Genomic DNA, 27,971 nt, shown 5'->3' with positions numbered 1-27,971 from the left:
CATGGTACAGTGTGTGGCAGTATTATATTCAGGGTACAGTGTGTGGCAGGATTATATTCAGGGTACAGTGTGTGGCAGTATTATATTTAGTGGGTACAGTGTATAGCAGTATTATATTCAGGGTACAGTGTGGGCAGTATTTTATTTAGGTTACACTTTCTGGCAAGGTTATAATGATTACTGTCTTCATGCAGAGGATGAGGATCTGCTGACAGTGAGGAGCCAATGATGTCTGCATGTCAGACTCTGCAGAGAAGATGGAGCTGGGGGAAGACCTGGTCTCTGGACGAGATGAAGAAGAAAAGAAGATGTCACTCAGGTCACTGATATCATTGTGTGTTCTTATGACTATCCCATCAGAGCTGTAGTCACTTGTAAGTTCTGCAGTGATGATGGGTAAAACTGTGTCCAATCTGTGTCTCTTCAGCTGTTACAAAACTACAACTCCCATTGCCTGAGGCTCTCCAGACATGATGGGAGTTTTAGCTTTCCAACAGCTGGAGAACCACTTCAACCGAGGTGATCGGTGGGGGTCTCAGGCCTTGAGTTGTGTAAGGGGCCCCGAAATTTCTGATGGCAGCCCTGCCAGTGCACATATGACAGGGAAACCAGTCTTGCCCAGTCACTAAACTGCTACTTACATCTGCCCATGGGGACTTCCTGGCTGAGGTGCGTGCAGTGAGTGACGTCATCGCAAGCACCTGGACGCTGACGTCCAGCGCAGAGCGTGCGATGATGTCACTTATAGCGCGCACCTCTGCCAGGAAGTCCCCATGGGCAAATGTAAGTAGTGCAGGCCAGGTAAGAGTGTGTGGGTGAGTGAGAGTGTGTGTGTGTTTGTTTGTTTGTTTGTTTGTTGGGGTTATGCTACACTACCTTATGTGGGGAATCTATGCTACCTAATGTGGGGAATATATGCTATGCTACCTAATGTGGGGAATCTATGCTACCTAATGTGGGAAATATATGCTATGCTACCTAATGTGGGGAATATATGCTATGCTACCTAATGTGGGGAATATATGCTATGCTACCTAATGTGGGGAATATATGCTATGCTACCTAATGTGGGGAATCTTTGCTACACTACCTAATGTGGGGAATATATGCTACGCTACCTAATGTGGGGAATCTATGCCATGCTACCTAATGTGGGGAATATATGCTATGCTACGCTACCTAATGTGGGGCTACGCTACCTAATGTAGGGAATCTATGCTACTCTACCTAATGTGGGGAATATATGCTGCGCTACTTAATGTGGGGAATATATGCTACGCTACCTAATGTGGGGAAATTATGCTACGTTACCTAATGTGGGGAAACTATGCAATGCTACCTAATGTGGGGAATATATGCTACATAATGTGGGGAAACTATGCTACCTAATGTGGGGAATCTATGCTACCTAATGTGGGGGAACTGCTGCCTATCTAATGCAGATTAATGTGAGTTGCAGTGCATTTTTATGGCATATTACTTTTTTTTTTTGGGGGGGGGCCCAGGCACATTCTTTGCACAGGGGCCCTCTGTTGTTTGTGTCCGCCCCTGAATCTACGGCAAAACGGAAAAAAAAAGATAATTGTGAGACAAAATTGAAAAAAAAAAGAAAAAGCCATTTCATAACTTTTGGGGGCTTCTGTTTCTGCGCCGTACATTTTTGGGTAAAAATGACACACTCTTTATTCTGTAGGTCCATACGATTAAAATGATACCCTACTTTTATAGATTTGCTTTTGTTGTACTTCTGAAAAAAATCTTAACTACATGCAGGAAAATGTATACGTTTAAAATCGTCATATTCTGACCCCCATAACTTTTTTATTTTACCGCATATGGGGCAGTATAAGGGCTAATTTTTTGCGCCGTGATTTGAAGTTTTTAGCGGTACCATTTTTGTATTGTTCGACCTTGTTGATCGCTTTTTATTTATTTTTCATGATATGCATACGCCATTGAATGTGCGGTTCAATTAATGATATGTTTTTATAATTCGGACATTTCCGAACGCGGTGATACCACTTATGTTTATTTTTATTTACACTTTTTTTTTATATGGGAAAAGGGGGTGATGCAAACTTTTATTAGGGGAGGGGTTAAATGATCTTTATTCACTTTTTTTTGGAATGTTAGAGCTCCCATAGGGGGCTATAACACTGCACACACTAATCTTTTACATTGATCACTGGTTTCTCATAGGAAACCAGTGATCAATGATTGTGCCGCTTGACTGCTCATGCCTGGATCTCAGGCACTGAGCAGTCATGCGGCGATCGGACACCAGGAGGCAAGGTAGGAGAGCCCCCGGCTAGCCGGCAGTTATTTACTTTCACTTTAGATGCGGCGTTCAACTTTGAACGCCGTATCTAAATGGTTAATAGTGCACGGCATCATGATCAATGCCGCGCTCTATTAGCCACAGGTCCAGGCCGTTGTTAGAGGCCGGGCCCGACCAGCTATGATGTGGAGCCACGTCGTGGCCCCACTTTATAAAAAAAGGGAAAGGACTCAGGACGTACCGGTACGTCCTTGGTCCTTAAGAGGGTAAGCGTTTTGGATTGTCTCCATCTAACCTTTGTTTTCGATGTTCCTTGGAAGTTGGTACCTTCTTGCATGCTGTAGTGGAATTGTTATAGCAGCATTCTGGAGGGAGGTGATGGGTTTTTTGGTTGATCATCTGGACTTTCCTTTTGTATTTAGCCCTACGGTGTGCCTATTGGGGGTTCTTAATGACTTGGTCTCTAGTACTCATAGACGGTTGCTGATTGGTTTCCTGCTGTTTTGTGCCCGCAAGGTGGTAGTCATGACCTGGAAGGATACATCCACCCCTCCGCTGTCTCGTTGGAAAGCCTTGGTGAACAAATATGTTCCACTGTATCAGGCTCTCTATGTTAGTCGTAAGTGCCCTAAGAAGTTTGATATGGTGTGGACCCCTTGGTTGTTGTTGGCAGAGTCGGCTGGCCCGCCGGTTGGACTGTCTTAGTAGTTCACTATGGGGGGGGGGGGGGGGTGCTGGGATGAATGGATGGATGTGTGTCTGGTTATCTGTCTGTGTTGGATTCCTCTTGGTGCCTCAGAGTAGCCCTCTGCGCTCCTTGCAGACCCCTCTGTTATGCCTTATATCCTTATCATTGTTTATTGGGGCTCACTGGGACATCTGGGGAGTGCTGTTCACTCTGTTATGTTATCTCGCCATGATGGCGATGTTTGCTATTTTTATATGCAAAAACTTAAATAAATAATAATAAAAAATAATAAAAAAAGTGCTGTATCTAGAAAACACCCAGCATAACTCATCAAAATGGTGCCACCATCTATAGGAAGAGCCCAGTGGGGTGAGGAGAAGCAACTGGGGACCGTTCCAGTGACTTGGAGCCCAGTCCCTGGATGTTGTTTTTAATTATGATTCCTCTAAACACTTGAATTTCATATTGTTTGTTGTTTGGGTGACATGAAAATAATAACATGCTTACTTTAAGGCGAAACTCTGATAAAGAAGAGAGGACAACAATGGATCTTCATACTCTTGTCTAGTATGGTCCCCGTCTGTATTACAGAATTGATGGCTTTGTAGAGGACAACAGTCTCTTGTTCCCAGCAATGCAGCAAGGAGTACACTTTTTTTGTCTACATAGTTTGTAAGAGATTAAAATGGATTTATAGTATACAATGTCTTCCTACTAAGGGAAACTTGAACAGCTGAATGGATAGGAGTATTGATGTACAGTGGTACCCTAGTGATGCATCAACTTCATTTCTCACAATCGGTGGGGGTCCTAGAAGTCAGATCCAAACCGATCATAAAGTGACGGTTCACCCTAATGATATGCCACCACTTCTTGATAATGCATCAGGTAGATTACTTGATTCATAAGGATAGACTGAGTGCAGCTAGAGCGCTCAGGTTTTGACATATACACACACTCATAAAAGCCTCTAAGCATTAAGCTCTGTCTCTGTAGGCTCTTAACCACAAATAAGCTCTAAAATACCTAAAACTCTCTAGGGAAATTCTACAGAGCATCATGGATGTACTGAAGTAAAGCAATGCAGCATATATTGACTTGGACCTAAAGTGGAATCTCACCCATTTTGATTGACATAAGTTTCAAATTTCTACACCATTGGCATTGACTGGTTATCTTAAAAAAAAAAAAAAAAGGAATACCATCAGAGGAATTCATTCTTGGTGCCTAACCTTCACCCTTTTTTATTTCATCTGACAGCATTGCTACGGTATATAAAGATTGGTTTTGAACTGTGTTACTGTCTCTGACTGCTGTTTAATGACATTTGCCCATTTCTGTGAAGCTAAACTCCAACTCTACAGTGAAGATCAGTGACTCGCAGGGGCGTCTTCTCTGGAGGGAGTCATTAATGTTTACTTTTTTTTCCCCCTCCATGTGGCTCAGAACACCAGGATGACTTCTTCCAGTCATGAGTTGTGTCTATAGAATTAGCTGGAAAACATCTTAGTCTCTTTACGTTTCCCGCACCTTCCACAATTCTACGTACATTTTTTAATATAGTGCCACAAATGGTGATTTTGGCCCCCCTGTCTCCACATAAGCCCCTTCTGTGCCCTGACAATGTAGAAAGGTCCCCTTCAGTGTTCCAACTCTATAGAGCCTCATATTGAGATCCTACACTGTAAATATGCTCCTATTCTGTGTCCCCACACGATTATTATGCTCCCCTATATATATAATCCCCTCCCCTAGATCCCCATTCTGTTTTTCCTCCCCTGTGCACCCACATTGTATGTCCCACCTCTGTAGTTAGGCCCCACACCAAATGCCCCTCTTATAGTAAGGTTCCCCATAATATATGTTGCCCTCTCTGTAGTTAGGTCCCACATATTGTATATCCCCTCCTCTGCATTTGGGCCCCCCTCTGTATATTTGAATCCTCTACTGTATGTCCTCTAAGTAGTTAGCCCCCCCCCCCCATACTGTATGCTCCCCCTCTGAAGTTAGGTCCCCCATACTTTGACCCCTCTATGTAGTTAGCCCCCCAAACTGTATGCCTCTCTGTAGTTAGGCCCCCCATACCATATGTCCTGCCTCTGTAATTAGGTCCCCTCCTCTGTGCTAAGGCTTACATATCTTACGTCCCCTTCTCTGCAGTTAGGCTTTAATATTGTAGGTTACCCCCACCCCTTTGTAGATAGGCAGCCCACACTGTATACTCTGTCAATATGCCCCCCCCCCCATACTATACGCTCTCCCCCTTTGCAGTTAGCCCCCCCATACTGTATGCTCCTCCCTCTGCGGCTAGTCCCCCCCATATTGTAAGCCCCCTCTGTAAATAGACCCCCCCATACTATATGTTCCCCCTTTGTAGTTAGCCCCCCTGTAGTTAGTTCCTTCATACTGTATGTTCCGCTCCCCCCATAAGTTTCCCTTCCCCAAATACTGTATGTTTCCCCCTCTCTAAGTAGGCCACCATACTGTATGCCCCCCTCTGCAGTTAGCCCCCATCCACTGTATGTCCCATACTGTGTATAAGATCTTCTTTCTTCCCTGCCTCTCTCCATGCACAGCAGAGTACAGCGCCTACCAGAGGACACAAATTCAAAAGAATTGTATTAACTACTGTCACTAATATACTGCGCCTTTGTTCACAGTAGATTGTATATGTATAGCTTTGTTCTCTGGATAGCAAAGTAGTTTTCTATTATATATGCACCTCTTTTGCCAAACAAAATTTGCATAGTTATAATAATCAGATTCCAGTGCTACACAGTGAAAAGTGAATACAGTACAAATAAATCTTCTGACTTATCTCTGCACACAAACTCTCTATCCTGCTGCTACCCCCCAATGCCTCTCTCAGTGTCTCTCACACAGTTAGGGGACATTCACACCACGTATTTGCAATACAGATCCCGTATATGTTTTCAATGTGAAAACCTTACAGAACCATATTGAAAACCATATGCATTGACTCTCCATTGAAAACCATATGCCAAACAATGCATCCGGTTGCATCTGTTTTACTTCTTGTACAGTTTTTTCATTTTTTTTTTCCTGTACCCAAAACCGTAGCTTACCACGGTTTTTGGTCCGGGTGAAAACCGTATTAAACCGTATACATTTTTATTTTTAACATGGGAGTCAATGGGAACCGTACAGAACCGTATGTGCGCTCCATCTGGTTTGCATCATATGGTTTTTGACTTTGCACAGTTTTTTCTCCTTGGAATTTCAATCAAAACAAGGGAAACTTTATAACAGAGTGAAAAGTTAAAAACACAAGTTATTCTTAAAAAACAGATGCAAGCGGACATAATTTTTCAAACCGTATATGGTTTGAAATTTTATAGGTTAAAATTTGTACACGTTTTGATACAGTTTAGTCAGGTTTTCAGGAATCCGTTTTTCATCAAAAACCTGATACAGGAACTGTATTGCAAAAACGTGGTGTGAATGCCCCCTGTGTCCGATTTGTGTCTTATACAGAAGTAGTGCCATTTTTGTCTCCCAGAAAGTATTGTTGTCCCCATAGAGTAGAAATACCCAGTAACAGTACCCCCTCCATGCCCCTACAAATTGGTAATGTCCTTCACAAAATATGATTGCCCTCGCTGTATACCCCATAATAACAGCAGCTCAGTCATTTACCTTGGTGCCTATCTTTTTGCCTTAAATAATAAAAACCATACACCTGTCTATACCCTTTTTCATGTGGAGAAAAGTGACTTTAATCCCATGAAACCAATGCATGAGCTGAAGGACGTCGCAGGCAACAAAATACAGTGACTTGTGCCACAAATGCTATGCCTTCTAAAGCTAAACTACATGCACTCCTGTGTCCTGTAGGACACAGACCCACATTGCCTTACAGCCTACTAGAATTAATATTGTTCCCTGATCTTCCATAGAGGTTATCTATATCTGCATCCTTTCATACAGTTAAATGTGGTAGTCACTCAGGGATGTGGGGAACCAGGCCGAAAATTCTACTGATCTACAACATCCAGATCCCCATCAGTCAAAACTGATGTCACGTGACATGTCAAAAGTTTTTCAAATGATATTTACCCTTGGAGATATTGGTACAGAAGGACCGTCTAGTATTGAATCGTAAAGAATAGTTGCCATACGTACTTCGGTGGGCACACTGGTAAAGCCATCACACTGTTTACAGTGGTGCATCAGTGCCCTGAAATAAGTAAATTTGTTGAGGCAATTTTATAGGTCTTTTTTTCTGAATATACATAAATAACTGCTGACAACTATAGTTGGACCTTTGTTATTAGACTGTTCAATCACAGATTAACAAAGATCTAACAAACAGTTTAGCACAGGTCCCGCGCTCCCTCCATTCTAGGCTATAGGATAGTTGCTAGCTTGGTTTGGGAGACATGTCTGAACATGATAGTTGGTCATGACTAGGTGATTCTTAGGAATGTCCGCCATAGTGATACCACAAAGACAATGGTGGATTATCCTACCAAGAAAGGAGTATTCTCTTTCCTAGTGCTGCTGGATAACTATGACCTTGTTCACACAACAATATTTATAATGGTTTGGACTTCTGGGACTTCTGTGATATGGAGCAGAGTCAACTGCTGCGCCAATCATTGGGGGAGATTTTTCAAAACCTGTGCAGAGAAAAAAGTTGTCCAGTTTCCCTTAGCAACCAATGAGATCGCTTCTTTCATTTTTTTTTTTTTTAGGCCTTGTTAGAAAAGAAAGAAGCGATCTCATTGGTTGCTATGGGCAACTGGACAACTTTTCCTCTGCAACAAGAAAAAAACGTGGTTTCAAATGGCTGGAGGCGCTAAACCCCAAATGCAATTGTACATTTATGCTGTGGGAGCAGATCCTGCCCTTGTGTTCTGTTGCTAAGGGCGATCCCCAGCAAGTGCCACAATGGCATCCTACACCAGATGAAAGGTGTGGATGTGTAACATATAGAATTATACATAAATGTAGGTGCACTACTGTGGTAGATGTAGACAGTAACATATGACTAAAACGATGTTAAAATTGAGACATTAGCCAGTATATCCTTATGTGAAGGACATACCTGAGCCCACACACCAACGCCAAGGTTTCTCAAGTGGCACGGGACCTAACACTAAACCTACCTGTGCCATATGGGCAATACCCGGGACCAGTGGGCAATTACAGCGGCATTAGGTCCGACTCACAGCCTTCTCCCACTTCACTTCAGTGTGGCTAAGCAAACATACAGTGGGAGGAGGGAGGAAGGCTATGAGCCCCACCTACCACAAGGGCAGGATCTTCTCCCCCAGCATAAATGCACAACTGCATTTGGGGTTGAGCATTTCATGGCAATTTATACCACGTTTTTTTTCTTGTTGTTCAAATCTTGTACTTGGAGGTGTATAAACTCCAAATCTAATACGCCTTAATCCCTATTATAAGCAGCATTTTGGTGCCCCTGTGAGGCCTGCAACATATCCGCCTACTTGGGTGGGGCTCATAGCTTTCCTCCCTCCTCCCACTGTATGTTTGCTTAGCCACACTGGAGTGAACTGGGAGCAGGCTGTGAGTCGGACCTAATGCCGCTGTAATTGCCCACTTGCCCCTGGTACTGCCCATACAGCACAGGTAGGTTTAGTGTTAGGTCCTGTGCCACTTGAGAAACCTTGGCATTTGTGTTCGAGCTCAGGTATGTCCTTCATATAAGGATATTCTGGCTAATGTCTCAATTTTAACATCATTTTGAGGGTTAGTCATATGTTACTGTCTACATCCACCACAGTAGTGCACCTACATTTATGCATTATACAACTTTTCCTCTGCACAGGTTTTGATAAATCTCCCCCATTGCCTTTGGGAGCTGCTGGAGACAGCCAAGTACAGCAGTTGGACCCCCATGATCATACACTTTCATCTTATGGACTGGAGATCAGTATTAGTTAGGAGACAACCTCAATCTTGTAATGGGGGTCTATCCGGTTCAGTAATGGTTCTGTTGGTTTGAGGGCATAAACAGCAGTTCATGCTGAGCTATTGTTTTGGTCACATCTAATGGATTCCTGACATGCATCTGCTGGCAGTGTGAACAGAATCTTAGTCAAAGTAGAATAGGAGTGCACATTAAATATTAGTATTTAAAAAGTGAAACATTGTCATTTTTCATAGTAACATAGTTTGTAAGGTTCAAAAAAGACAAGAGTCCATAGAGTTCAACCTAAACCCTACAATTTCTTTGGACATGGTCAGTTGTAGTCAAAGTTTTGTAAGAAAACACTAATGTAACATACCGATATACATATGGATGAAACCCTAGGGCTTCATACTTGGTGCCATCTTTTCCTCAGCTAAAAGCCCATATACAGGACAATGTGATTCACTGCACCGTCTGAATGAGACATTTACAGTGGAGAATTGCTATCCCAGATTTTGTGTTTAAAGAGGATTTCCCGCCTTAGAAATTTACGATATAACTCGATGTCCTGTGCTTCCTCGGTTTTAGTAGAGACCGCAGGAAATTATTATGACATATGCCATGGATGTCATAAACGTATTTTAACAAAATCACGTAAACAAGGCCTATGTTCTCTGTGTATAATATGCTACACCAGTGTTTCCCAACCAGGGTGCCTCCAGCTGTTGAAAAACTACAACTCCCAGCATGCCCGTTCAGCCTTTGGCTGACCGGTCATGCTGGAAGTTGTAGTTTTGCCACAGCTGGAGGCACCCTGGTCGGGAAACGCTGCACTACAAAATCAGGATCCAGTCTGATAGGCCATTCAGGAGTCTAGGAGAGCTGGGCAGTAGCCTTCAGCTGTCCAGGCATGCTGAGAGTTGTAGTTTTGCAACCGCAGGAGGCACCCTGGTTGGCAAACACTGTGCTAAACCAATACAACAATACAAAAAATAACCAAGGCATCAGCCATGCATCTAAATGGACTCGATTATAGATACACTTATTTTGCTAGAATGTTAGATGTTGGGATGTTGGATGTGATTGAATTCTACAACGGGTTGAGCAGGAAACGTCTCAGTCATGTCTTCTACTTACCAGCAAGTAAACCTGTTCAGTGCAGATGTTTTTTACATCGCTGCTGCATTCATTTCCCTCCTCTCAGTGGTTTCAATAAATCTCTCTCATAAGCTTTCAGATGGAAATGTCTTGTTCCCGTCCCGCTTTCTGTTTTATTCTGGAATAAGAGCAAAACACAAAATATAAATGACAAAGCTTGAAATAAAGAATAATTACAGGCTGAAAACAAAAGTTGAACATTCAGAACTTTTTGATCGCTTTTTATCTGGTATGTGAAGTGACCAAAAATACACAATTCTGAACTTTGGTATTTTTTTTACATTTGTGCCATTGACCATGTGGTTTCATTACTGTTATAATTTAATAGTTTGTCCCGCATGCCTCTCAGCTGATCAGGACCTTGCGATTTCATCGTAGTGATCCCGAACAACCCACTGAACAAGCCAGGATGAAGTTTTTCCCGCGATCAACTTTGATCATTGCGTCAAAAGATTAATGCCAGACATTGGTCAGCATTAGCTTCTTCAATGGTTGATGTTGCCAAGCTGCCTGGCGCCGAAGCGCATGGGAGGGGCCCTATGATCCTCTATTGCCTGGGGGCCCCAGTGCAGAATAATCCCTTTGAAATCAATGGGACTCTGCTGCTGCGGAATTTCTGTGGAGAAATCCAATGTGGAATTCCGCAAGGAAATTCTGCCATGTAAACATAGCTTAAGTCTATGAAACAACCTCAGATGTGCACAAAGAGATCAGGGAGAGAATCAGTCGCTTAAACATGTCAAAAGTTTTTAAAGTGACAGGAACCAATTAGGATATGTTCACTTACACTCTACAGTACCAGTGGGGCAAAAAAGCATTTAGTCAGCCACCAATTGTGCAAGTTCTCCCACTTAAACAGATGTAATTTTCATCATAGGTATACCTCAACTATGAGAGACAAAATGAGAAAAAAAAATCTATAAAATCACACTGTCTGATTTTTTAAAAGAATTTATTTGCAAATTATGGTGGAAAATAAGTATTTGGTCACCTACAAATAAGCAAGATTTCTGGCTCTCACAGACGTGTAACAACTTCTTTAAGAGTTTCCTCTGTCCTCAACTCGTTACCTGTGTAAGGTGTAAGGGCGGATTTTTCTGCGGGTTTTCCGCTGCGTATTTGAAAGGGGGCAGGCCCTTCTCGGTTGTCCGCAGCAGATTTTCCGCAGCGGAATTTACACTGCGGAATATCCGCCGCAGTCCCTACTGACTTCAATGGGGCATGCGGCGGATTTTCCACAGCGTAATTTCCGCCACGGAAAATCTGCTGCGGACAACCGAGATGAGCCCGCCCCCTTTCAAATACGTACCCTAAAGGTGCTTTCACACCTCGTTTTCAGCCTACAGCTGCAGGATCTGGCTGGGGGAGGGGAAAAATCTACGGATTTCATCACCGGTCCAGCAGGGGTACGGGAGCGCATGGTTTTCCCCTCCCCCAGCCGGATCCGGAAAACATGGTGTGCAAGCACCCTTAAAGGGGTACTCTGGCGCTATAACATCTTATCCCCTATCCAAAGGATAGGGGATAAGATGCCTGATCGCGGGGGTCCACGCCGCACCCAGTTAGAATCAGCCCCCGGAGCGTGCTCGCTCCGGGTCTGATTACTGGCGATCACTGGGACGGAGCATAGTGACATCACGCTCTTCCCCCGTGTGACGTCACGCTCCACCCCCTCAATGCAAGCCTATTGGAGGGAGTGTGACAGCTGCCACGCCCCCTCCATAGGCTTGCATTGAGGGGGCGGAGCATGACGTCACTATGCTCCGTCCCCGCGATCGCCAGTAATCAGACCCGGAGCGAACACGCTCCGGGGGCTGATTCTAACGGTGTGCGGCGTGCAAGATCATGGGGGTCCCCAGTGGCGGGACCTCCGCGATCAGGCATCTTATCCCCTAATCTTTGGATAGGGGATAAGATGTCTTAGTGCCGGAGTACCCCTTTAAGCTGGGTTCACAACACGTTTTTGCAATACAGTTCCCGTATCAAGTTTTTGATGAAAAAACAGATTCCTCAAAACGGTACTAAACTATCATAATGTGTGTACAAAATTTAATCCGTATACAGTTTGAAAAATGACCGTTTCTTATTGACGTCCATGTTAAAAAAAACGGATGCGGTTGCAGTACGGTTTTTAAACCAGAGACAAAAACGTAGTTGACCACGTTTTTGTCTCCGGTTTAAAAACCGCACTGCAACCGCATACGTTTTTTTAACATGGACGTCAATAGGAAACGCACATGTATACAGTTCCATAGGGGAAACCTTATACGGTTTTTACTTTGCACATGCGCATATGCAACCTAAAGTCCCCACCCAACACCCCTCCCATTAAAAATGGACAAAATAAAAAAAAAATTATTTTTAATTTTTATAAAAACGGACGGAACTGTATGCACTTTTAAAAACAGCATACAGTTTAAAAATGCATACGGTTTACTTTTTCTCATACTGTTCCCTCCATTTTTTTGCCATATGGTTTTCTTTAGAAAAACGGATTGAAAACAGGATGGCAAAAACGTGATGTGAACCCAGCCGTAGTCTATGGTTTGGAGTACAGGGAAAAAAAACTGACAAAACTGTACTGGGTGCATATCGGACACACACAACCGGATGCATCTTTTGGCATATGGTTTTCAATACGGTTACCTACGGTTTTCAAAATTGAAAACGTATACAAGAACTGTATAGCAAAAACATGGTGTAAACCTAAAAAACGTATGCGGTTGCAGTACGGTTTTTAAACCGGAGACAAAAATGTAGTTGACCATGTTTTTGTCTCCGGTTTAAAAACCGTACTATAACCGCATAAGTTTTTTTTTTTAACATTGACGTCAATGGGAAACGCACATGTATACAGTTCCATACAGGAAACCGTATACAGTTTTTACTTTGCACATGCATCCTAAAGTCCCCACCCAACACCCCTCCCATAAAAAATTGACAAAATGATCAAAAACTTTTTTTTTTTTTTTTATAAAAACGGATGGAACTGTATACACTTTTAAAAACGCATACGGTTTACTTTTTGCCATACTGTTCCATCCGTTTTTTTTTGCCATACAGTTTTCTTTGGAAAAATGGATTGAAAACAGTATGGCAAAAACGTTGTTACGCCGAGCGCTCCGGGTCCCCGCTCCTCCCCGGAGCGCTCACAGCGTTCTCCTGTTCGCAGCGCCCCGGTCAGACCTGCTGACCGGGTGCACTGCGATAATGTCCCCAGCCGGGATGCGATTCGCGATGCGGGACGTGCCCGCACGCGATGCGCATCCCGACCCGCTTACCAGACTCGCTCCCCGTCTGTGCTGCCCCAGCGTGCGCGGCCCCGCTCCCTAGGGCGTGCGCGCGCCGGGTCTTTGCGATTTAAAGGGCCGGTGCGCCACTGATTGGCGCATGGGTTTTAATTAGTGTCTTCACCTGTGCACTTCCCTATATTACCTCACTTCCCCTGCACTTCCTTGCCGGATCTTGTTGCCATTGTGCCAGTGAAAGCGTTTCCTTGTGTGTTTCTAGCCTGTGTTCCAGACCTCTTGCCGTTGCCCCTGACTATGATCCTTGCTGCCTGACCTTCTGCTACGTCCGAATCTGCTCTTGTCTAATCCCTTGTAGCGCGCCTATCTCAGCAGTCAGAGAGGTTGAGCCGTTGCTGGTGGATACGACCTGGTTGCTACCGCCGCTGCAAGTCCATCCCGCTTTGCGGCGGGCTCTGGTGAAAACCAGTAGCAACTTAGAAGCGGTCCACCGACACGGTCCACGCCAATCCCTCTCTGACACAGAGGATCTACCTCCAGCCTGCCGAATCCTGACAAACGTGATGTGAACCCAGCCGTAGTCTACGGTTTGGGGTACAGGCGAAAAAAAAACTGACAAGACTGTACAGGGTGCAAATCAGACACAACCGGATGCATCTCTTGGCATATGGTTTTCAATACGGTTCCGTACGGTTTTCAAACTTGAAAACGTATTCAAGAACTGTATAGCAAAAACGTAGTGTGAACCCTGTTGTAACTTGTTATCAGTATAAAAGACACCTGTCCACAACCTCAGACAGTCACACTCCAAACTCCACTATGGCAAAGATCAAAGATCTGTCGAAGGACACCAGAAACAGAATTGTAGCCCTGCACCATGGTGGGAAGACTGAATCTGCAATAGGCAAGCCGATTGGTGTGAAGAAATCAACTGTGGGAGCAATTATTAGAAAATGGATGACATACAAGACCACTGATAATTTGGATGATCCAGAAGAGGATTGGGAGAATGTCATATGGTCAAGTGAAACCAATTGGTAAAAACTCAACTCATCATGTTGGGAGAGAAAGAATGCCGAGTTGCATCCAAAGAACACCATACCTACTGTGAAGCACGGGGGGGGGGGGGGGGGGGGGGTGGAAACATCATGCTTTGGGGCTGTTTTTCTGCTAAGGGACCAGGACGACTGATCCGTGTAAAGGAAAGAATAAATGGGGCCATGTATCGTGAGATTTTGAGTGAAAACCTTCTTCCATCAGCAAGGCCATTGAAGATGAAACATGGCTGGGTCTATCAGCATGACAGTGATCCCAAACACAACGCCTGGGCAATGCAGAAGTGGCTTCGTAAGAAGTATTTCAAGGTCCCAGAGTGGGCTAGCCAGTCTCCAGATCTCAGCCCTATAGAAAACCTTTGGAGGGAGTTGAAAGTCTGTGTTGCCCAGCGACAGCCCCAAAACATCACTGCTCTAGAGGAGATCTGCATGGAGAAATGGGCCAAAATACCAGCAGCAATGTGTAAAAACCTTGTGAAGACTTACAGAAAACATTTGACCTCTGTCATTGCCAACAAAGGGTATATAACTAAGTATTGAGATGAACTTTTGTTATTGACCAAAATACTTATTTTCCTCCATAATTTGCAAATAAATTCTTTAAAAATCAGACAAATGTGATTTTATGGATTTTTTTTCTCATTATGTCTCTTATAGTTGAGGTATACCTAGGATGAATATTACAGGTCTCACATCTTTTTAAGTGGGAGAACTTGCACAATTGGTGGCTGACTAAATACTTTTTTGCCCCACTGTATATGCAGTGGATTTCAAGCTGAAAATTTTATCATTGACATGCCAGCATAAAATCTGTACACATATGTGAACATACCCTTATTAATGTTAAAGTGCCGCAAGCTCTAGGTATAGTGTTTTTCTGGTGTTTGCCCATAGGGTTCACCACAATAAACACATGTACAGGGTGTTACAATATAAAAAATGCCACCAGTAATACTTTTTTGCTAATTTATAGCAGTGTTAAGTCATTTAGTTTACATTGAACTGCAGCATAAAATCTGCAGTTTTAAATGTTGCGCATCAAATACACGCAGGATACCGTATACGTAAATACACCCTAAGGGTGCATTGCCACGTGGCGTATTTTGCTGCGTATTTGCTGCGTATTTTCCTACCCATTGACTTCAACAGGGAAAATAAAATACGCAGCAGCAAATACACCGTGTGGGAACGTACCCTAAAACAATAAAAATTGTGTGTGTGTAAACCTAAATAACTAATATACAAACTTTCAAAAAGGCGGTTTTATCAAGATAACTCATGTCCAAATGCCTCCATAGGACATAATGATATACAACAGGTTCCCCTGCTCCGGACCCTTTGTCATACTTGAGTCGCTTTTGTACATGGGCGGCCATTCATCTGAATCATGTATTACTACATGTCATTTTGGCTTCTACTTGAAAATCCAACTGTAAGGCTACGATCACACGATGAACTGTTTGCATGGAAATGTGGACATTCCACAGACAGCAGAACTAGGTGCTAGGACCGCTCGGAAATCTGCCATCTCTGCCACAAAAACATTGAACAGGTTCAATGTTTTTGGGGAATGCTGGAATCAGGATTTCCGTGACAGATGTTGCTGTTGCGGAATGTTTGTGCGGAATATTTATGCGGGATTCTGCACGGGTATTCTGTCATGGAACCTACATTTTTCAGCTGATCATTGTATCAACAGCATTTTGAAGGGGTTGTCTCTGATGAGAGTTTTGATAAAAACACTGCAGCTAGATGTTACTCTGCTTAAATCAACTTCAACCTATACCTCTATTGTGTCCCTGTGTAGATCCAGAAGAAGGCAAAAAAAAAACACCTTATGAGGCAGATGCTGATTATCCCCATACTATGGGGGGGAAATACCCCCTGCATAAAAACTATTTTGCTTTTTGGGTCAGAGGCATTTTTTTTCCAAGGCACAGCGGCCGTCATTTATCAGTGTAGGTGTAAGTGAAGCAGTTATCATTGTAGGTGTAAGTGAAGCATTTATCAGTGTAGGTGTAAGTGAAGCATTTATCAGTGTAGGTGTAAGTGAAGCATTTATCAGTGTAGGTGTAAGTGAAGCATTTATCAGTGTAGGTGTAAGTGAAGCATTTATCATTGTAGGTGTAAGTGAAGCATTTATCATTGTAGGTGTAAGTGAAGCATTTTTCTACACCTTTTTTGTGTGCTGATAATGTGTAGGGGCAACACATTTATTAAATGGTCACAGAGCATTTGATATATTTTGTGCAGGTCACATTTTCTGAAATTTCTCTCTTCACATATACCAGAAAGCTAAGCTAAGTCTGGGCTGGTGTAGTTTTAGAGACTTTTCAGTGGCTTTGTGCCTTTTCACTAAAAGGCGCAATTCATAAAACCCTTCCATATCATGTGTATTGCCAAAATCCGTGGATTACAACTCAAAATCTGCAGAAATGTGTAAACCAAAAGGGGCAAAAAAAGGTGCAAATAAACCCTGCTTACGCTTTTTTTTGCGCCTTTTCTAGACACAAAAAACAGTGTAAAGACGATGATAAATGTCAGCCAGCATGCTTTGGATAGGCCCTATTTTTGGGCGTTTTTCCCACAGCCTTCTCTATAGGGCCTGAAAAAAAAAAAATGAAAAATTGGCTTAATATTTTATTTTACATGCTACTTGTTGTCTATGATTGGCAAAAAAAAAAATCCATAAGAACATTGCGACAGCTTTCGGCCTAGCTCATTGAGCAGGGGGAGCAGCCGCTATGTGTGCGAGTACACCGCGCCTGCGCGACGACTCGCACGTCGTTTCAGTGTGTCTGCACTACGCCGCTACGAGCAGGCACATGTGAAGGCAGAATACAAAGGGCCCTTCAGCGGCGGATCCGCAGCAAAATACACTGCGCAAATCCACTTGTGTGAACGTACCCTAAGGGTGCGTTCACACGTTAGTAACTAGCAGCGGGTTTCACGTTGTGGAAACAAGCTGCTAGTTACGCTACCATAAATTTGAATGGGTCCCTGGACAGTCCGCAAATCTGACACCATTGCGGACTGTCTGTGGACCCTTTTAAATCAATGGTAGCGTAACTCATAGCGGGAAACCCGCTGCTAGTAATAGCGTGTGAACGCACCCTAAAGGAGCTCTTAGGCTATGCTTACTCACAGTATTGGCACATAGTTTAGCATATATTATGCACCAAAATGGGTGGCAAAAACTGGTGAAATGCGCCCTCATTGTTTTCATATATATGTACTATGGTTCACAATGTAATTGCTGTGTATTTCACTACAGTGTCACTTATTCCAAGCGTTTTTCTTGGTAATGCACATTGAAGATACAGGATACCGGTTATCCCCATTGGATTTTATCCTTTGAATTAAAAACTGAAAAAAAATCTGGTAGCGTGCCCTTACATTTGCACCAATTTCCTTGCACTGTGCTAAATACCTAATGTATGAACTTAGTCTAACAATGCCAGTCACAGTGCCCCCTATAGCTGTGACAGCCACCTCACCCTCCACGGCAATGCCAGCTTCAGCATCCCATAAAAGCTGAAATTAATAGGGGGCTAAATGTACGAAAGTGGGATTCATTGTCATTGTGATAGTAGTAATGCTAAATCTGCAGATATTCTCTTGCACGTCTATATATTTTTCCAGTCTCTTATTGACACATTATGATAAGTAACTATGTGACTGTACACAATAATAATCACATCAAATAGAAAACGTAAAAACATAAGGTGAGGGCTAACAAACAGATAGGAAGTAGAAACACAATGATAAGGCAGATGTATGGATTGTGTAGCAGAGCTGGAGGGCTGCACTAAGGTATTAGCTATTCTACACAAACATACACTGTGATATTACAATAAACTGCTCCGAATCCCAAACACAGCTCTGCTACATCTGTCCGACCAGTGTCCCCCTAAGTCTGTGATATTACAATAAACTGCTCCAAACCACACACATAGCTCTGCTACATCTGTCCGACCAGTGTCCCTCTCAGTCTGTGATATTACAATAAGCTGCTCCGAATCCCAAACACGGCTCTGCTACATCTGTCTGACCAGTGTCCCCCTCAGTCTGTGATATTACAATAAACTGCTCCAAACCACACACATAGCTCTGCTACATCTGTCCGATCAGTGTCCCCCTCAGTCTGTGATATTACAATAAACTGCTCTGAATCCCAAACACAGCTCTGCTACATCTGTCCGACCAGTGTCCCCTCAGTCTGTTATATTACAATAAACTGCTCCGAATCAAACACAGCTCTGCTACATCTGTCCGACCAGTGTCCCCTCAGTCTGTTATATTACAATAAACTGCTCCGAATCAAACACAGCTCTGCTACATCTGTCCGACCAGTGTCCCCCTCAGTCTATTATATTACAATAAACTGCTCCGAATCACAAACACGGCTCTGCTACATCTATCCGACCAGTGTCCCCCTCAGTCTATTATATTACAATAAGATGCTCCGAATCACAAACACGGCTCTGCTACATCTATCCGACCAGTGTCCCCCTCAGTCTATTATATTACAATAAACTGCTCCGAATCACAAACACAGCTCTGCTACATCTATCCGACCAGTGTCCCCCTCAGTCTGTTATATTACAATAAGATGCTCCGAATCACACACACAGCTCTGCTACATCTATCCGACCAGTGTCCCCCTCAGTCTGTTCTATTACAATAAGCTGCTCCAAACCACAAACACAGCTCTGCTACATCTATCCGACCAGTGTCCCCCTCAGTCTGTTCCCCCCTACAATACTCACCTCAGTAATGCAGACGGTGCAGTCACTTTCTCAGCCCTGAGAAGCTCCAAGGCTTTGCTGCATTACCAGGCCATGTTGCTAAGGGCTACTGTTTCACGGCAACAGGCAAATAAAGAGCTGGGATTTGCATAACTAAACATTCATGCCCTAAGGTAATTGGAGACCAGGTTGCTTTGTGGCTTTGGTTGAGTAAGGAAGCAGAAAATATTAACCCCTTGTCTCTCAAAGCAGTTCAGACGTTTTGAGAGATTTAACCAGTTGTGTCGGAAAGAGGGAAGTTAGTTTAACTTTTTTCTTTGTTAACCTACAAATGATGTGTTAGAAATACTATGGTCACTACTGCAGATCAACAAATGGGTATTTAGGGGTTTGTGAAAGCGGGGTGAAGGGGTTTTCCATCTGGACACTTGTACATCTACAGAATAGGCCATAAATGTCCAATACATGTGGCTCACACCTTTTGGGAGCTGCACCTACCACGATTTTAAGGCTAGGTTCAGACTACAGAATTTCCGCCTGCAATTCCTCTTTGAAATTGCAGGCGGAAATTCTGCTTGCCAAAATGTATAGTGTATGAATTGGTTTCCGTTCACAAATTCACACTTCGGAATTTGTGAAGTGGAATTTGTAAATGGAAAATCCGCTTGGAAATTTCCACCTGAAGAATGGCGTTGCTCTTTCTTCAGGCGGAAATACTCACGGAACACATTGCAGTCTATGCCCGGAGATTCCGTAGTCTGAACCTAGCCTAAGGGTTAGGCTAGGTTCACACTGTGGAATTTCGGGGCAGAATTTCTGTCGGAGATCAAGCCAGTGGCACTAGGACCGCGCGGACTGCATTGCCGTCCCCATAGATGTCAATGCATTTCTGAGCAGATCTCCCAAAAGATCCACCCAGAAATGCATTGCCGTCTATGGGGACGGCAATGCAGACCGTGCGGTCTTAGTGCCGCTGGCTAAATCTCTGGCAGAAATTCTGCCCAGAAATTCTGTAGTGTGAACCTAGCCTAAGGGTCTATTCACACAGCAGAATTTCCGCTTGCTTGCAGAATTCCGCTAGCAGAAATTCAGAAGTGTGAATGGGAGTGTGGAATCCCATAGAAGTCTATGGGCTTTAATTTCCGGTGGAATTCTGCTAGCAGAAATTCTGCCATGTGAATAGACACTTAGGCTGGGTTCACACTACAGAATTTCTGCCGAAGATCGAGCCAGCAGCGCTAGGACCGAGCAGACTGCATTGCTGCCCCCATAGACTGCAAAGCATTTCTGGGTTGATCTTTTGGGAGTTCTGCTCACAAATGCATTGCCATCTATGGTAACGGCAATGTAGTCTGCACGATCCTAGTGCCGCCGGCTCGATCTACAGCAGAAATTCTGCCCAGAAATTCCACAGTGTGAACCCAGCCTTAGGCTAAGTTTCCACTTAGCTTTTTTTTCTGGCAGTGTATTCATAAGGAATAGGACATAAAAGGAAGAACTTACACTTCTCCTCCCTTATGGATCCACTTCTGACTTTGCTCAAAAACTGCCAGAAAAAAAAAAAAACAAGCAAAAACTTAGCCTTAGGCCTCTTTCACATTGCTGTTGGGGTCTGCTCCGTGGCTATCCTGTCAAAGCAATGCGTATCTAGCAGAGAAATAAATTGTGCGTGCACTATATTTTCCCCACTGCCAAACTCCAGTAAACTACCAGATCCCAGACAGACCCCCATTGAGTGAGCGCATTGGCCCATATTTATCCAACTGTGTGAGAGAAAAAATGGAGGGATGTCCCCACAGCAGCCAATCACAGCTCAGCTTTCACTTTACCTCAGCTCGTCAGCTAAGCTGTGATTGGTTGCTGTGGGAAAATCACTCCATTTTTTCTCTCACAGTTTGATAAATCTGGGCCTATGTCTATTGCACTCCAACCAGTTTTAGGGTCCATTCTGCCGCCCCCCCCCCCCAACAAAAAAAAGCTGTAGCTTGGCTGCAATCGCTGAAGGTGGCCAGGATGCCGAAAACAGCTGAGGCGGATGTTCTATGTAGTTTGTGTAACAGCCATTGAATATAATAGGAGTTGTGCAATCAGTGTTGCGTCCTGGAACACTCTGTTTCTGTTGCGTCTGACCTTACGGATACTCTCTTTCTAGAGATGCTCACTTTTTGTTTTTGCACTCTTGGACTCATGGGTACTGCCACAGACAATGGCAGGAATTTATCATTGGATTTACCTGTTTATTTGTGTGTAGATTTGTTGCAGTGTAAAATTTGCGACTTTTGTGCAACTTTTTATTTTACACAAGAAATCAAGGTGAATAGATATACACTGATTTGTAGTAACTTTAATGCAGTTGTAATGGATTAATCAACTGATTTTTGTGGATTTGGCGCAGGTCTTGTCGCATTTATTAAAACACTCCATAAATGTACACAAACTGAAAGCATGGGTGTACACAACAGATGTTTTGAGACAATTTCTGTGTGGGATAAATTTATTAAAGATCGACTTTACATAAATTTGTCCCAGGACAACAGATACCACTGCAGAAAATCCTGTGCACATGGGCCTAGCTATAGAGGTAGCAGTCGCACCAGGGCCCTGGTGCCTAAGGGGGCCCCAAAGCACAGCTGCCCCATAAGAGACCAGTATCATAATTGGCAAAATCTGCATCAGGGCCCAGAAGGTAAAAGCTATGCCTCTACACGGATTTCACTGCCAGGAAATGATAAATTACCCCCAATATCCTGACAAGAGTGGGATACTGGAGGAGGTTTATGGTCTGGGTCTATATTTAAAGGGGTACTCCAGTAGAAAACAATTTGTTTTCAAATTATCTGGTGCCAGAATGTTAAACAGATTTGTAAATTATCAATGCAGTAAAGAATAGAATAACATCGGCACTCACCGGTCTTCTCTTAAAAAAGGCTTCTTTATTGATACATACTCACAACATGAAATGCAGTAAGGGAGAGGGACCCGTGCAGGGGGGGTACGTAGTAGGCGACAGATTCTGTTTCACTCGTTATACGAGCTTCATCCGGCCGTGAAACAGAATCTGTCGCCTACTACGTACCCCCCCTGCACGGGTCCCTCTCCCTTACTGCATTTCATGTTGTGAGTATGTGTCAATAAAGAAGCCTTTTTTAAGAGAAGACCGGTGAGTGCCGATGTTATTCTATTCTTTACTGCATTGAAGATTTATACCTTGCTGAAACGTCAGAGCACCACCATACCTCTATCGGTTTATCCAAGTCACACGCCCGCCGTACAATCCAGCCAATACAGCCTAGCCAATAGGAGCAGTGCCGAATATCACATCTTCTCTTTGAGATTTGTAAATTACTTCTATTTCAAAATCTTAATCCTTCCAGTACTTATCAGCTGCTGTATGCTCCACAGGAAGTTGTATTTCTTTCTGGAGTTCTTTTCTGTCTGACCACTGTGCTCTCTGCTGACACCTCTGTCCAGGTCATTGTCCTGAGTACAAGCAAATCCCCACAGCAAACCTCTTCTGATACAGACAGTTCCTGATACAGACAGAGGTGTCAGCAGAGAGCAATGTGGTCAGACAGAAAAGAACTCCAGAAAGGAATACAACTTCCTGTGGAGCATACAGCAGCTGATAAGTACTGGAAGGATGAAGATTTTAATATAGAATTTACACATCTGTTTAACTTTCTGGCACCAGTTGATTTGAAATTTTTTTTCCCCCACCAGAGTACCCCTTTAACCCCTTAAGGACCAAGGATGTACCGGTACGTCCTTAGTCCTCTCCCTTACTAAAACGCAGGGGCCACATGGCTAATAGCGGTGGCGCGCGCTATTAACCCTTTAGATGCTGCATTCAAATTTGAATGCCGCGTCTAAAGTGAAAGTAAACCAATGCCGGTTAGCTCAGGGAGCTGTTCGGGATCGCCGCAGTGAAATCGTGGCATCCCGAACAGCTGTAGGAAAGAAGGAGGATCCTTACCTGCCTCCTGTTGTCCAATCACCGAATGACTGCTCAGTGCCTGAGATCCAGGCATGAGCAGTCAAGCAGCAGAATCATTGATCAATGGTTTCCTATGAGAAACCATTTATCAATGTAAAATATCAGTGTGTGCAGTGTTATAGCCCCCTATGAGGGCTATAACATTGCAAAAAAAAAAAAGTTCATAAAGATCATTTAACCCCTTCCCTAATAAAAGTTTGAATCACCCCTTTTCCCTTTTAAAAAAAAGTGTAAAAAAATAAACATATATAGTATCGCCGCGTGCGGAAATGTCCGAACTATATAAAAATATCGTTAATTAAACCGCACAGTCAATGGCATACGCGCAAAAAAAATTCCAAAGTCCAAAATAGTGTATTTTTGGTCACTTTTTATATCATGAAAAAATTTACAAAAAGCGATCAAAAAGTCCGATCAATACAAAAATGGTACCGCTAAAAACATCAGATTGCCCCGTTCGGGGAAAAAATTAAAAAGTTAGGGGTCCGAAAATGACAATTTTAAACGTATACATTTTCCTGCATGTAGTTATGATTTTTTCCAGAAGTATGACAAAATCAAACCTATATAAGTAGGGTATCATTTTAATCGTATGGACCTACAGAATAAAGATAAGGTGTCATTTTTACCGAAAAATTTACTGCGTAGAAACAGAAGCCGCCAAAAGTTACAAAATGGCATTTTTTCTTAAATTTTGTTGCACAATGATTTTTTTTTTTTCCGTTTCGTCGTATATTTTTGGGTAAAATTACTGATGTCATTACAAATTAGAATTGGTGGCACAAATAATAAGCCATAATATGGATTTTTTGGTGCATAATTAAGAGTTATGATTTTTTTAAGGCTAAAAAATGGAAAAAATGGAAAGTATTAGGGGGGGAGATTTATTAATATGTGTCTGTGTGCAGCCATTTCATAGCCTTTTTTTGCTGTGTTTTTGGCTTATGTGCGCCAAAATGTATTAAAAAGGCACACAGATTTTGATACATTTTGCACAAATGAAAATCACCTCAGAATTTGCTGTAAGATGTAATTTTTCTAAAGGAGAGGCAGAGGTGGTATGAATTTGCATTTGTTTTTTTTTACGTTTGCGCATACTTTTTTTTAAACAAATGCAGTTAATAAATCTCGTCCACTGTATAGTCAAGAATGAAGCACTGCATTTCATAGTCACATTTGCCAAAGCTGTCTATTTTGAAATTGCAAAAAACTTTTGCACAAAAACTAACTGCGCAAAACTTTTGCGCCAAATTTCAGCCGATAAAATGTCAGGAAGGCAGTGATAAATCCTCCCCAGGTGTCAATTTAATTAGGGTTCTGATCTTGGGTCTATATGTATTTAGGGGCTAGTATGTGCTCTGGGGTCTAGTCTAGGGACTCTGGGAGCAAGGGGAGCAGCTGCGATGTGTGCGAGTTCACTGCACATGCGCATGGCGGCTCGCAGAATATTGTGTCTTCTCGTAGCGGCGCATTGACGCTACGAGCAGGCACGGCTGGAGGCACACTTTAGGGTCTTTCATTGACTGATCCGCAGCGTAAAATATGCTGCGGATCCGTCTTATTTAACTCTACCCTTATACTTACTCGGATCAGTGCCGCCATTTTGGAGAAATATAATGTATTAGCTGGAATTGCTACTTTGTTATTCTCTGACTTTGTGCAATGGAGGAGGGAGCCAACATACCCCTCATCCCTGGCTCCTTCCCCTCTGCTCGAATATGCCAGCTAATACTCCTCCGATATGGCATCTAATACATTGTATATCTCCAGAATGGCGGCACCAATCAGGGTGAGTAATACATGATTTAATCCAGTTCACCACAACTATAATCCTGTGTATTGGGTATAGTGCGGGGTTTTTTAACCCCTTAAGGACTCTGCCCATTTTGGCCTTAAGGGCGCAGACAATTAAATTTTAAAGTTTTTAGTTTTTTCCTCCTCGCCTTCAAAAAATCATAACTCTTTTATATTTTCATCCACAGACTAGTATGAGGGCTTGTTTTTTGCGCGACCAGTTGTCCGTTGTAATGCCATCACTCACTTTACCATTAAATGTATGGCGCAACCAAAAAAATACTATTTGTGTGGTGAAATTAAAAAGAAAACCGCAATTTTGCTAATTTTGGAAGGTTTTGTTTTCACGCCGTACAATTTACGGTAAAAATGACATGTTTTCTTTATTCTTTGGGTCAATATGATTAAAATGATACCCATGGTAACATACTTTTCTATTACTGTTGCGCTTAAAAAAAATCTCAAACTTTTTAACCAAATATTGAAGACCTATAACTTTTTCATTTTTCCGTATAAGCGGTGGTATGAGGGCTAATTTTTTGCGCTGTGATCTGTACTTTTTATTGATACCATATTTGCTTATATAAAACTTTTTATCCATTTTTTTATACATTTTTGGGGGGAATAAAATGTTATAAAAAAGCATCTATTTTAATAGTTCAGATACTTAAGCACCCGGCGATACCAAATATGTATATAAAATATTTTTTTAACACTTTTTGGGGGCCAAATAGGGAAAATGGGACAATATATGTTTTTATTGGGGGAGGGGGGGGTTTCACATTTTTTTTACTTAATTTTTTTTTTACTTTTATTTTTACACTTTAATAGTCCCCATAGGGGACTATTTATAGAAGTCACTCGATTGCTAATACTGTTCAGTGCTATGTATAGGACATAGCAATGATCAGCATTATCGGTCATCTTCTGCTCTGGTCTGTGGGAAGGCAGATCAGAGCAGAAGACTCCCGGAAAGCAGAGGAGCCAGGTGAGGGGACCTCGATCTGCCGTGCAGGAGGATCGGATCGCCGCGGCAGCGCTGCGGGCGATCCGATCATCCATTTTAGTGACCGCGATGCTGCACTAGATCACGGCATCTGAGAGGTTAATGGCGGACATCCCCAGAATCGCGTGTGTCCGCCATTACGGGCGGGGTCCCTGGCTGCGGTCAGCAGCCAGGACCTGCCGCGCATGTTCCGGGCAACGCTCCAATGCTCGCGGTTATGCTCAGGATGTAAATGTACGTCCTGGTGCGTTAAGTACCACCTCACCAGGACGTACATTTACGGCGCTCGTCGTTAAGGGATTAAACCAACTCTGTCCATATTAAGAACTGTCCAGAGTAGGAGAAAATCAGCAGAGAGCACTGTGGTCATGATGTCAGCAGAGAGCACTGTGTTCCAAAAAGAAAATAATTTCCTCTGTAGTATTCAGCAGCTAATAAGTACTGGAAGGATTAAGATTTTTTAATAGAAGTCATTTACAAGTCTCTTTATCTCTCTGTCACCAGTTGATTTAATAAAAATAAAATAAAATAAAGTTTTCCACCAGAGCACCCCTTTAAACGGGACATACACACGCACAGGATCTGCTGCATATTTTCTGCAGTTAATTTTGCTACCCATTGAACTCAATGGGTAGCAAAATCAGAAGCAGAAAATATGCAGCAGATCCTGTACATGTGAATAGTTGATACGTGTGTATTTTCTTCTGCAGATCTGCTGCGGAATTGCTTTAGCAGATTTTGCTGCCCCTTGAAGTCAATGGGCAGCTAAACCTGCAGCAGCAAATCTGCAGTAAAAATACACTCGTGTGAACGCACCCTTTCACAGTATCCTGTGCAGATTTGATGCACAGGATTTAAAGCTGTTGATTTTTAGCTGCAGAGTTCAATCTAAATTCAATGGTTGAAAGCCACATCAAATCTGCTGCTTTAAATCCTGCGCATCAAATATGTTCAGGATACTGTATGTTAAAATAAACCCTAAGGATACATTCACATGCACAGAATTATATCTTTGCTACATATTTTGTGCAGCTGATTTTGGTACCCATTTACTTCAATGGGTAGCAAAATCAACTGCAGAAATTATGCAGCAGATCCTGTACGTGTGAACATACTTATATGGGCTTCCGCAGCTGTATTCAGCAAAAATATAAGACGACATATTTTTGCAGAATGTGGAGAGTGGAATTTTAGCTGCAGAACGTCCGCACCACAAAGTCTGCAATGTGGAAAGGACTGTGGAATCGCAATTTTAAAGTGGTATTCCAGGAATTTTTTTTATGTAACTATGCTACAGGGGCTGTAAAGTTAGTGTTGCTCATAATATAGTGTCTGTACCTGTGTGTGACGTTTTCTCACAATTCTTATGTGATTTTCACCCCAATATTTATTTTTAACAGCATACAAAATGACTGTTGTCTCAGATTTTTCCCAGGTTGCAATGTGGCCGAGACCTGACTCACTAGTCAGCTGATGACAGGGAGCCTGTCTGCTTCAATTGGTGGAGGGATCGCTTGGTGGGAGAGAGATCAATCTGCAACTAATGCAACAGCTGTAGGCACCCTGATTGAAAACCACAGGTCTTTTGAATGGATGCAACTCATTTATATTTCAATGGGTGGGGTGGCTGATGTGTGGGAGGAAAATGGAATTATGGGATTTGTAGTAAAAAATAAATAAAATAAAACTGGGAATACCAGTTCACAAAAAGCACAATGTTATGGTAATCTCACAACATAGCCATTTAGCCCCAAGACAAGCGCAGACCCTTCCTAAGCATGTCCATTACTGTCTGGCAGGTACGTACTAAAATCACCTTATGGTGCATAACCCCTTTAATCATTATTTCAATGCGGAAATCATGCAGTAATTCTTTCATGTGAACATAGCTTTAGGAGTGGAACTGGTTTTGGTTAAAAATACTGAGCAAAATACTGTGTATAGTACTATGTCTTGCAGAGCTTGTGGAGTAAGGTTCTGGAAATCCCACAAACTTGCATGGGACCTCAGACAAAAACCCTCACCCTCACGTAAGGGGGTAGGTAGGGTTAATTTAACCCCTTAACGACGAGTGCCATAAATGTACGTCCTGGTGAGGTGGTA

At 42.8% G+C, this 27,971-nt stretch overlaps 1 protein-coding gene across 7 annotated transcripts in view; it reads right to left on the bottom strand.

Moving 5' to 3' along the window:
* The window catches only part of LRRC56 (leucine rich repeat containing 56), a 188,669-nt gene that overhangs the window by 112,283 nt on the left and 48,415 nt on the right, over positions 1-27,971 (bottom strand). For 2 of the 7 annotated variants that reach the window (XM_056527093.1, XM_056527099.1), the window contains exons 1-3: positions 20,578-20,840; positions 19,096-19,183; positions 9,999-10,141 (exon numbers count right to left, since the gene is read on the bottom strand). The gene's annotated coding sequence lies outside the window, so the exon portion shown is untranslated. Of the gene's footprint in view, positions 1-9,998; positions 10,142-16,810; positions 16,828-19,095; positions 19,400-20,577; positions 20,842-27,971 lie in introns of those variants that run through there. The other 5 variants (XM_056527098.1, XM_056527095.1, XM_056527094.1 and 2 more) reach the window with 5 other exon arrangements.

This window comes from Hyla sarda, chromosome 6 (genome assembly GCF_029499605.1).
Source record: "Hyla sarda isolate aHylSar1 chromosome 6, aHylSar1.hap1, whole genome shotgun sequence".
NCBI classification, from domain to species: Eukaryota; Metazoa; Chordata; class Amphibia; order Anura; family Hylidae; genus Hyla; species Hyla sarda.
The sequence above is the reverse complement of the archived record's forward strand: the minus strand, read 5'-3'. Positions and strand labels throughout refer to the sequence as shown.